Here is an 11,705-nt window from a genome sequence, read left to right as displayed (position 1 = left end):
AATACGTTTACATAACTCAAAAAAAAAGAAACATTCAGTGATGCATAACTAATTATAGGTAAACACAGCATGCAAAAGAAAAAACAATTTCTTACTTAACATAAAGTGAAAGTTACAGGTTAAATAACAAAAATAAATTAAACTTGTTTATACTATGGATTCATATTCAATAATTTTCGGAACCTGAGCAATGAGTCAGAATGAATATCGCAGCAGTGGCTAAGTTTATTGTATAATCTACATAGTCGTGGAATGGGTGAATTAGCGCCTAAGACGGTTTTCCTAAATACCGGAGACAAAAGGTCTATTGTGTTCCTAGGATATCTATATGGGACTCTAAATCTAATTTTGCGCAAAAGTTGTGGACAATCTATATAATTATTTAAAAGTTTATATAAAAATTGAAGATCAAGCATGTCTCTTCGTTTATCAAGATTATTAATTTGGAAGTGTTGTAATCTTACTGAATAAGATGTATATTTGCTAGCTAATGGTGTGCGACTAGATATATGCCAAAGAAATCGTTTCTGAATTCTCTCTATCCTGAGGCAATGAGTTGAATAATGAGGCCGCCATACCGTGCTACAATATTCCAAGATATTACGCACGAAACAGTTATAAAGAAGGATTTTGGTTTTTACTGTTCGAAAATGTTTACCGGTTCTTATAATAAAGCCTAGCATTTTAGAAGACTTCTTAATAATAGCATCGATGTGCGGTACAAAGGTCATCTTTTTGTCAAATATAACTCCCAGGTCTTTGATATGATCAACTTCGTTAAGATGTTCCCCAGCGATGTGGTAGGATGAATCTATATGGTTATAATTTCTAGTAAATTTTATATGTAAACATTTTTTGATGTTCAACTGCATGGCGTTGTCAACGCACCATTGATTCACTCTGTTAAGGTCACTTTGCAACAGATCCACGTCTCCAGGTGTGGTTATTCGCCTAGCAAACTTTAAATCGTCGGCATATAAAAACGGACAAGAATTCACAAAACAATTTTGTATATCGTTTATAAAGATATTAAATAGGATAGGACCAACGTGAGATCCCTGCGGAACTCCTGAACTAATGTCATGCACCTCAGAACGATGTCCATTAACTACAACATAGAAAGCTCTTTTATCCAAATATGATTTAAGCCAGGAGAGAAGAGATCCTGAGTATCCCAACGTGACAAGTTTATGATAAAGTACAGAATGAGAAACGCGATCAAAGGCTTTGCTGAAATCCGTGTATATTACGTCTAATTGCGTGTGATCATCAATGGCCTCCACGACATGTTCGGTAAAAGATATCAAATTAGTACTTGTGGACCTAGCTCTGGTAAACCCGTGCTGGTGATCAGTTATGACTTGCCTAAAATGTAACTCAATGAATGGACATACCAGAGATTCAAAAACTTTTGCAAAAGTTGACAAGATCGAAATTGGTCGGTAATTGGAAACTAGAGTATTATCATCGGATTTATAAATTGGAACCACTTTGGCAAGCTTCCACTCTGTCGGAAATTGGCCAGAATGTAAAGATTGATTATAAATAATCTGTAAAGGCTTTACTAAGCTAGATGCGCATTTGACAATAAAGAGTGGGGGTATCCCATCCGGTCCAGACCCTTTATGGATGTCCAACATTTTTAACTTTTTAAGTATGGAATCACTGTCAATCAATATGGATCCTAAGAACTGTCCAGGATTCGAGTCAGTTACTTCACATGGTATGTCCTCAGTCTGGCAATAAACCGATGAAAACTGCGCAGCAAATAAATTACAAATCTGTGGTCCATTAGATGCAATAGTGATTCCATTTGTCATCGAAGCTGGATATGACCCTGAGCCACCACGTCTATTCTTGACAAAAGACCAAAAATGTTTAGAGTTAACCAACAATTGTTCTTCAAGCTTATCAATATATGAATTGTAACAGTGCACTTTCAATTTGTCAAATCTTTTCTTTAATATGCTGAGGGATATTTCATCTAGAGGATTCTTATACTTTTTATAACGAATCCTGATTTTGTTTTTTTCCTTGAGAATTCTAATCAAGTCTTTAGTAAACCATGTGGGATATTTTTTCTTACGCGATTTATCTACCAAAGGTACAAATAGTATAATTGCTGTTTTAATAACGTCATAGAATTCGCGTACCACTTCGTTTATATCTGATTCATTACTAAGTATTTCATTCCAGTCCTGTGTATCTAAATATTTAATAATATTATCGTAATCGGCTTTATAAAAATTTGGAACAAGATTGTTTTTACGAGGATTGACATAGCTCTTCTGTTTGAACTCCAGTTGGATAATAATGGGTGGATGATAGGGGTCAATTTTACTTAGGATATCTTCAGCTGGAATGACGTCACAGTCAGAAATGGTCGTGAACACTAAGTCTAGAATTTTATTTTGGTTATTGGAAACATGATTATGTTGCTTGAAGTTGTTAAGGTAAGAAAAGTCTATTAATAACTGACCCATGGCTGAGGTTCCGTTAACTTGCGTTATATTACCTTTAGAATAAATTTCAGACCAGTTTATACAACTTAAATTGAAATCACCAATAATACACAACGGATAATTACAATGTTCAAGTTGTTTATTAAAGTTATCAATAAAGTGTTCCAACATTGATCTCTTAACTGGTGACTGTAAATATAAGGCGCAGAAAGCTATAGTACGGCAAGCTGCCCCCCCTGGTAAGTCTAAAGTTATCCACAAATCTTCACAACCACTTTCCCACTTGTTGACGCGTTTAGAGGTGTATTTTTTTAAAACGTCTATTAAAACACCGCCACCTTCTTTCCCATGGCGAAAATGTGCCGACTCCCTATCTCTTCTATAAACTAAATATCTGTCATCGAATAATTCGCTACTAAACACTCCTTCATGTAACCAAGTTTCTGTTAGTACAATTATATCATAATAACAACTACACACATTTCTATAAAATGACTTGGTCTTTGTTTTAAGACCACGTGTGTTTTGATAATAAATTTTTAATGGTGTGAATGTTATAAGATAATAAAAAACAAAGACATGCAAAATTGTAAAACTTAATCTAAAAACTTAAAACAATTTTTAATTTAAATTATTTAAGGATTGAGTGTCCCGTATCAACTTATAGTCCGAATTATCATCCTTTCTCATGTAGATGCGTCCGTAGCGGGTCCAAACATGTTTGTAGTGCAGGTCCTTTGCCTTAAGTCTGACTGCGGCGTGAAGTGTTTTATTTTCATTAGACAGGTGTTCGGTTACATATATTGGCGTTTTCTCTGTAAATCCAATGTGTGCGCTATTCAGTTTGTCATTAGAGTGAGATTTATTGAATTTAATGACGTCCGCCAAGAATTGATCACGAACAGTTTGAGCGTTGAACTGCACTATGATGTTGCGTGGCCGCGGGTTGTTTGGGTTTTTTTTAGCGGTGCGTGTAAAATGTACTATATTTTCGTTTTTTATTTTGCCACTGATCACCGCATTAATGTTAAGCACCAGCTCTTTCAGATTTTCGGTTTTTTTTTTCTGGGACACATTGTATTTCGATATTACAGGCGAGAGCCTGTTGCTCCAAATCGTTTACTTTAAATTTAAGATCTCGCACTGTATTTTTTAATGCGTCATTATCTTTTTTAATACATGCCAAGTTTTCCTTCATTGCGCTGTGGTCCCTAGTTATATCCTCGAATTGCCGGTTCATGAAGTCCATTGAGTCTTTCACGCCTTGTATATCTTCCTTAATGGGACGTAGTTCGCTGGAGATGAATTCCTTCAATTGATTGCTAATTTGCATAAGAAATTTCGACATTTGGGCATTCAGGACGTCTTCGACGACAACCCGGATGTCGTCCTTGGACACTGTATCCCTGGTGCATGCCGGGGGGGAGTCCGTAGCAACTCGTTTGTTTCCTCTGGTAAGAGAGTTCTGACGCACTACGGAGTTATCTTTCCTGCCCTTCCTGCCTTTGTTACAGGTACAGGTGGAGCACGACCAGTCAGCAGGAAGATTTAGCTTTGCCGTGTCCTGATTCAAGGCCGAGGCCAAGCAGGCCAAGTGATAGGCCTGGTCGCACGTTGAGCAGTTAGCAACGTCCTCGTCTGCATTCATATTCTCGCAGCAAACTATCTTAGAGCCTAACATAATGTTTTTTTTAAAGAATAATTGCATAAAATTATAAAATAACAACAGTTTTTGGCGTATATTCCGAGGGTAAACACGACAATCAGTTCACAATATAAGCACTTTAAAACAACAATACACTCGGCGTTCGATAGTCTCCCTCGCGCGAATAATGTCGGAAGCGCCGCAGGATTTGAATACACTTACGCGTTCGTGACAACAACTCCAATAAACTCGAGTTTTCTTCTGTAATTATTCACTTTAATTACTAAATAGTTATTAGCACACATAATAGTTCACTTGATAAACAAGATTATACACAATTCAGGTTCCATAAATCAATATTTCTCATTAAAAACCAAATAATTTGTCCGGGATAATAATAAACGTCCGTGCGCACCGTCGCGTGTCGAGTTTTATCATTTTTTATGAGTTATAGTTGCTAATAGTGCGTTTAATTCATGTGTAGTTTTACTTAATTCTAATTTTAACTGTTATATAAATTCAATCAATTTTGTACAACAAAATATAGCTCAAACTCCACATCGGCGCGAAACACCATCATTTACCGGTACAAAGGCCACCATAAATTGGCGCTGTGACCCGTTTGAAAATGACACGCTGCCTTCATTTAGGCAAGTGCTACGCCGAAATTTCGAATACGAATCAGGGCATCCACGGATATATAGGTAACTTAGTGAGTACATTATGTAGACTACCGATGTGCCGTCAAAATATATCCATAGTTGCAATATTTATGCCATCAAAAATCATAACTTGTAAAAAAAACAAGTCTCGCAACTCAGTAGGGCTAAGATGGTCGGCTCTTTATCATTTGTTACCATGCCTGTCACGTTCTGACAAGTATGTAAGTGCGAAGGTGACGGGCATAGTGACAATCGATAAAAATAGAACCATGCTGCCACTGCAGTTCTTCTACCGTAAAAAGTTGTGAGATTTATTCAGTCCCTACATAAGGGACTTCTGTCTTAAGTTATTACGTAAATAGCTGACGTAACGACATGTTATAGTGACCATATCAATATAAAAAAATAATGTATTCAATAAATAGATTGATTTGGCGGTTCCAGGGCAAACTACCGAATCCGACACAAGACCAGACGATTCAACGGAGCGACGCCGTTTCGTCGCCTAAATTGTGTTTAGTTTTAAGTTCATAAAATGCATTAATATTATATGATAGTCTGGAAGCCTGATCTATGAACCTTGTTGCCTGATTTAAATTTAAAATAAATAAATAAAATGATCATGTCATGCGTCAACTGTTTACATATATATCTGTGAGAGAACAGCATGTTTGCGGGCTTTGAAGACATGCCCACGTGCACACAGTATGCAGAGGCAGTATGTACCTACTATGCACACCGCTAGTACCGATAACGATACAAGCAAAACTAGAGGATATTTGAATTTTGAACGAACGAAGTCGGTGTGTATGATACGCATTTGAACTCAAATCTTGATTGGATACTCTAAGTGTAAGGCCTGAGTGGACACTCGAGTTGGGCGTGCAGCGGGGCGGGGCGTGCGGCGTGCATGTTCAGCAAATTCAAACGTATAGGAGCGGCCTTAGTGCACGCTGCTCACATCACTTATGATCCCGACGCCACGCTGCACGCCCCGCCTAACGCTCCGCTTCAAGCGTCTACTCAGGCCTTACACTAAGTCGCACCAATATTATCAACACGATTTGTTATTAGTAAAAAAATACTACTAAGATGTATTCATATTTTTATTGATAAAGGTAATGATAAAACGTACGTCAATGTTAGGTACATAAAATTGGATTACATTTAACTAAATGTAAATTACATAATAATGATTAAATTATTAATTATTCATGATAAGTAACATAATAGGTATATTATCCATATTTTACAGCAAATCACACGTAGTTTAATTTTGTTACAGTGTAGTGTTGTTTTTGTTACTTACATACAAGTAGTAGCTTTGTTCTATGAAAATTATAAACAACACATATTTATTTAAACAATCTGTTGTAATATTTTCCGTTTAATGCGCTGGTCATAAACCCAAAAAATATTAACGTAAGCTTATTTCAACTTTATTATATCGAACAAAAAAACTTACAATGTCATAATTATTCACTACATCTATACAAACTTCGCTGTAACATGGTTTAATAGGTTTTTTGTAAGAATAGCGGGGGTGGGCTGAAAGCGCAGCTCAATCCTCAATAGATGTAAGCGCCAATGGCAAACATGGCGCTTATGCCATTGGGTTTTAAAGGTATTGTATTGTTAGAACGTGTCACGGAGTTCCGTGGGAAACACAGGCTGTGTGATTGATCGAGCACTGCTATAAGTAAACTATACTAATGTAAAACTGGGAACTAACCCGAATTGAATTTTTACCGGAAAAGGGTGTAGTTTTCATGGTGCATGACTAGACCATGAGGGTTAGAAACAAGAATATACATTTATAATCTACTTAAGTAATCTCATTCTTAATAAGGACAACAGAATATACTTATAATAAAGAAGAGGAATGCTCCAGGGGTGGAAGTGTTAAAGGGCATAACGCCGCGAGTAACTTCGGAGAAAGCGCAGCACACCTCTCGACAGCGGATGAGTGAGCCACTCACGCCGGTGTTGTCCCTGGTCATCTAGCGAGTGACCAGGTCTCTTTCCATTTCTATACAATAGCTCCCAATGCCTGCTGAAACCGTTTTATGGATATCTATTTATGTAACCAAGAATGGATTCCAGTAGGCGTTCTACATGACATCAAGGCTCTCCAAACGGCCTCTACGTGTTGGATCTATATCCCCGCACATGCCTTTATAAATGACCGAGCTTAAAAACTCGAGAGTTTGTAAAATAAAGGAAAAATAGGAAAATTCACAGCTTTGGACAAGACTCGAACTTGTGAACTTTTGGAACACCGGTCCAATCGCTTTTGGTTTATTTTTGTTTTTTCAGCTTTAACAAATTTTAGCAGCTTAGTTACTTAAATAATTATTGTAGAGTCTGTCTAGGACTTATTTTTTGGTACCCGTCTATAAACAAATTACTTGTAGATACTAAAACCTAACTTTTTATCACTTAATAGTGATCTAAATGGTGAAATAAATAAAATAAGTACCTACATACGTACACTAGTACCAACATTACTACTCAAAGTTGTTTGACAAATCCAACTGGGTCATATATTATTGTTTTCTTTAACTGTAGTTAAAAACAAAGACATAGTATAATAGTCCACGAAAGTTCACAATCGAGCGCAATCATTGTCTTTAGTTCCCCAGCAACACTTTAAACTTAGAACACAGCCAATATTGTGGAAGAATGATATTGTTAAAGGTATGTAGTAACATACACCGTATCAGTATTCTCGTCACTTGGCACATTATGATTGCACGCCACGTGCCGGCTCTAGGGATTTGCAGCTAATCTTTTCTAGGAAAGTACTAACTGCAGCGTATCCTATCACGTTCCTAGTAGGTAACAGCTACGTAAAGTCAGCAGTTATGTAGAAATTTTAGAACAAAAAATCCATCTTTAAACTCTAATTTTACATTGAGAGATCGCTGGCCCAAAAATATGATGAAACATTGTTATTCATATTGTTGATCACATGTTAAATATGTTACGTGAATGTATCTTAACCAAAGGTGAATATTTTGTAAATAATACCTTTTATTTCAATTAACTGAAATTAACGTTTATTGCAAACCCGTGGCTCATACAACGATTGTTGTTTTTTTTTTGGTCTCATTTATTTTATAAGCCATACATCATACCGGCTTACGATTATAGTTATTTTTTAAAGACATTTGATAAAATAAGAAGAGCTTAGGAGTGGGACAAGTGTGTAGGTACACATGAGCATACTCGAAGAATAGCCTATGCTCAGCATTGGGCTTAAAAGGCTAATAAGATGATGAAGTAAGACATAATATAATCCAAATATTGTCAACGTATTTTTTGGCCTGTACTATTGGCGAACAATAAAGAATATTTGTGAATTCCAGGTATCCAAGGACATATATTCCGCAATAATCCACAAGAATCGATATTTATTCAAATACTACCGTTTTATTTAATACTCGATATCAAGAAAAATATGCCATGAATGTCTAAATACACAAACTCGGTAAATGCCTATGAGGCTATGTAAAAATATCAAGCGTTCTTAATTGTCATTATACTAACGTTACATACGAACATGGAGAACCGTGAAGGAACAGAGATATGAAAGGAATTTAATAAACCGCTTTATTGGTTACATTTTTAAACCCGAGTTATTCCGCTGTTAACAAAATGAGGTCTTCCATTTTATTCACCGAGTTTTATATAAAATTATTTATTCCAGTGTTATAAGAACATTTTTCTTTTAATTGTAAACTAAATAAAGCTGTTTGAGCTTAATTCTCGCGCCATAACAATCAGCCACACGTTTAAACTACAGCATTAAATATGAACAAAGCAACACTGGGAGACTTTCATAATACAATGGTGTGTAATCTTGTAGGTGCACATGTTTAGGCGCATGGAGTTTATGTACCAGTATAATATGGCCTTATGATTCGATAAAAAATAGCGTAAAACCACCCAACTGTCGTCCAAAAACCAAGGATTGGAACCGGATTTTAAAAAATACCGCTAAATACCGGATTATTTCGGTTTTACTCCGAACTTGATCGTTATCTATTGTGACGTCCCTTTAAAGTTCATTACTAATGCCCGTGGAATCCAGGAAGTTCTATATTCTTTGGGCCATAATGATCTGTACCTCATAGGATTGCAGTACATGCCGCCCTAAGTAGGTACTTTTTGACATTAGTGGTCCACAGGAACAGAGAATGTGCATTGCTTTCTCCTCGGACTCCTGCTAGAACCTGCATGTCGCATCTTGTTTCTTTCCAATTTGCAACATGTTCAACGTTATTCACAAAAGTTATTCAATCAAGTTATGAATCGATGAAATTACTATATATTTTTTGGCAATCATATTACATACATATAATCTAGAAAAGCGAGACGATTTTTCAAAAACTCTGCTGGCTAGACCCGTTGCACCATAGTAATGGCGGTCGACTTCAGCGTCGAGCATGCGTGCTTGAAGCATGCGTTCCGTAGACTGATGTGCCGTCATTTCCAAAATTACGAAAATTTCCCCTTAGAAACATTTCGGAAACTTCTCGTATTTTTATGCCTATGAAGCCGATGGTCCTGGGTTCGAATCCCGGGAAGGATATTTGTTTGAGGATCTTTGTTCTTGAGTCCTAGTGTTTTCTAAGTATTTAAGTATTTATTATTATTTATTTATTTTAAACTTTATTGCACAATAAAAATAAGTACAAATGGCGGACTTAATGGCTCAAGGCATTCTCTACCAGTCAACCATAGGGCAAGACAGAAATTCTCGAATGTGGGTGCAGTGAGAAAAATAATTCAAAAGAAATGACAACTATAAAAGTAATTTTAAAAAACTATTTACAATGTTACACAAATTATATTAGGCACTACATAATATATATAGACATAATGCTATATAAATACCAACCCTTATTGCGACCCTCGCTCTGGTTCTTTCCTGGTCCAGCAGATATCACTGGCCATTCAGCGAGGCAATGCCGCCAGTATTTTTGGCACTTTTGGTCCGGGTGAAAATCAGAGTGGGGGGTAGGTTTCTATTTGTTTATTGCTTTTTGTTATATAGATACTAGGTAGGCCGTTGACTCTAAATCTTATGTATTGAAGTATTTTCGATCACATTGTAATTCGCTTTGGACAACACGATCGAAGTGTCTTTTATGCGTTTTGTCTATAGCTACAAATCTTACAATTGTGGTTTTAATAATTTAAGTAACATCTTGCTACTTCTTTGAATATTTTATTTTATGAATATTATTGTGAATTTATTAAGTGTATTATGATTTAATTAATAAATGATTATCTTAAATACCAACATATATATAAATATAACATAAAATATCAATATACAACATATAATATATAATAACAATATATTATAAAAACTATGCATATGCGCGGAGGAGGACTAACTTACTTGTGTAGCACTCAGCAGGTGCTTGTGAAGCATACGTTATATTTATATTTATATTTATTTATATTTATTTATTAAATACAATGTAAGTTTACAGTGTCAGACCAATTCACTTACATGCTAGGAAAACATAAATTATCAAGAATAATAAATTAATAAAGCTGAATCAAAGACATACCAAAATATAAAAATCATGCGCATAAAAATGTCAAAACTAATTAAAATTGTCATTTTACTTACACTCTAAGAAAACAAGAAAATAAATAAAAATCAAAATCAGGAATATGGTAAAACAATATAAATAAAATAAATTAAATTAAATACGTTATGTTGCTTGGGGCTTGTCTAGTTGTCAGGGAAAGTGCATTCCAGAGACGGATAGCTTGAACAGTAAAGGAAGACGAGATATAACCACTATGGTGAGGAAGTACTGCAAGTTCAAGGGACCGGGAGGAACGAAGTTCACAACCCGGACGGGTAACGAAGTTAAATTTAGACCTAAGGTACTTAGGAGCGGAAGGTTCGAATAAGATAGAAAAAAGAGTGCATAGAATTCTAAGGGACCTGCGCTTGCGTACAGGAAGTCATTTAAGTATTTGTATATTACTTATATAAATATATCGTCTGAATATCCATAATACAAGCCTTCTTGCCTTACCGTGGGACTTAGTCAATTTGTATAAGAATGTCCCTATAGTATTTATTTATTATTTTGTATGTTATGTATAAAATCGAGTTTTCGTTTCCAAAATGAAAGTTTCCTATATTTTCTGTGACATTTTCGCGACATCTCTGAGAAATTCCAATGGGCCGCAAGCGCTCGTTGAGCGATTAGAACAACATCGCTGTTTAGAACGGCCTCGTTACGCAAAATGGCGACGACAATGTCTTTAACTTTTATTTTTTCGCTCTAAAAACGCAGGCTTTAATAATTAGGGCGCCTGAAGAGATGCTGGGGCCTGAAGAGACGTTTATTTTATAATAAATAATATTGGGTAAGGTCTTGGTAAATCAGGTGGCCTAGCGGACTGGCCTACTGGACTAGCGATCCAGTCGTCGTGGGTTCAAGTCCCAGCCAAGACTGATACGAATTAATTTAGTATAGGATAGCGTAGCGTTACTTTGAATTTACTGAACGTTACTCCGGTAGCCGTTTAAGAAGTATAAAACTCTTACGGTATATGTCGCTTGGGCTGCCCTAAGGAATATATGGTGGAAATATTCACTCTGTTGGATAAGGTTTTGGTAGCTCAGGTGGCAGAGCACTGGACTAGCGATCCAGTCGTCGTGGGTTCAAGTCCCACCCAAGACTGATACGAATTAATTTAGTATAGGATAGCGTAGCGTTACTTTGAATTTACTGAACGATACTCCGGTTGCCATTTAAGAAGTATAAAACTCTTACGGTATATGTCGCTTGGGCTGCCCTAAGGAATATATGGTGGAAATATTCACTCTGTTGGATAAGGTTTTGGTAGCTCAGATGGCAGAGCACTGGGGTAGCGATCCAGTGGTCGTGGGTTCAGGTC

General features: G+C 36.2%; 1 non-coding gene across 1 annotated transcript; it reads left to right on the top strand.

The window, feature by feature from the left end:
- The first annotated feature begins 11,415 nt into the window (after positions 1 to 11,415).
- Positions 11,416 to 11,488, top strand: Trnaa-agc (transfer RNA alanine (anticodon AGC)). The gene has a single exon. It is a non-coding gene; the product is annotated as a tRNA-Ala (tRNA).
- The last annotated feature ends 217 nt before the right edge of the window (positions 11,489 to 11,705 follow it).

This window comes from Cydia pomonella, chromosome 18 (genome assembly GCF_033807575.1).
Source record: "Cydia pomonella isolate Wapato2018A chromosome 18, ilCydPomo1, whole genome shotgun sequence".
Classification (NCBI taxonomy): domain Eukaryota; kingdom Metazoa; phylum Arthropoda; class Insecta; order Lepidoptera; family Tortricidae; genus Cydia; species Cydia pomonella.
The sequence above is the reverse complement of the archived record's forward strand: the minus strand, read 5'-3'. Positions and strand labels throughout refer to the sequence as shown.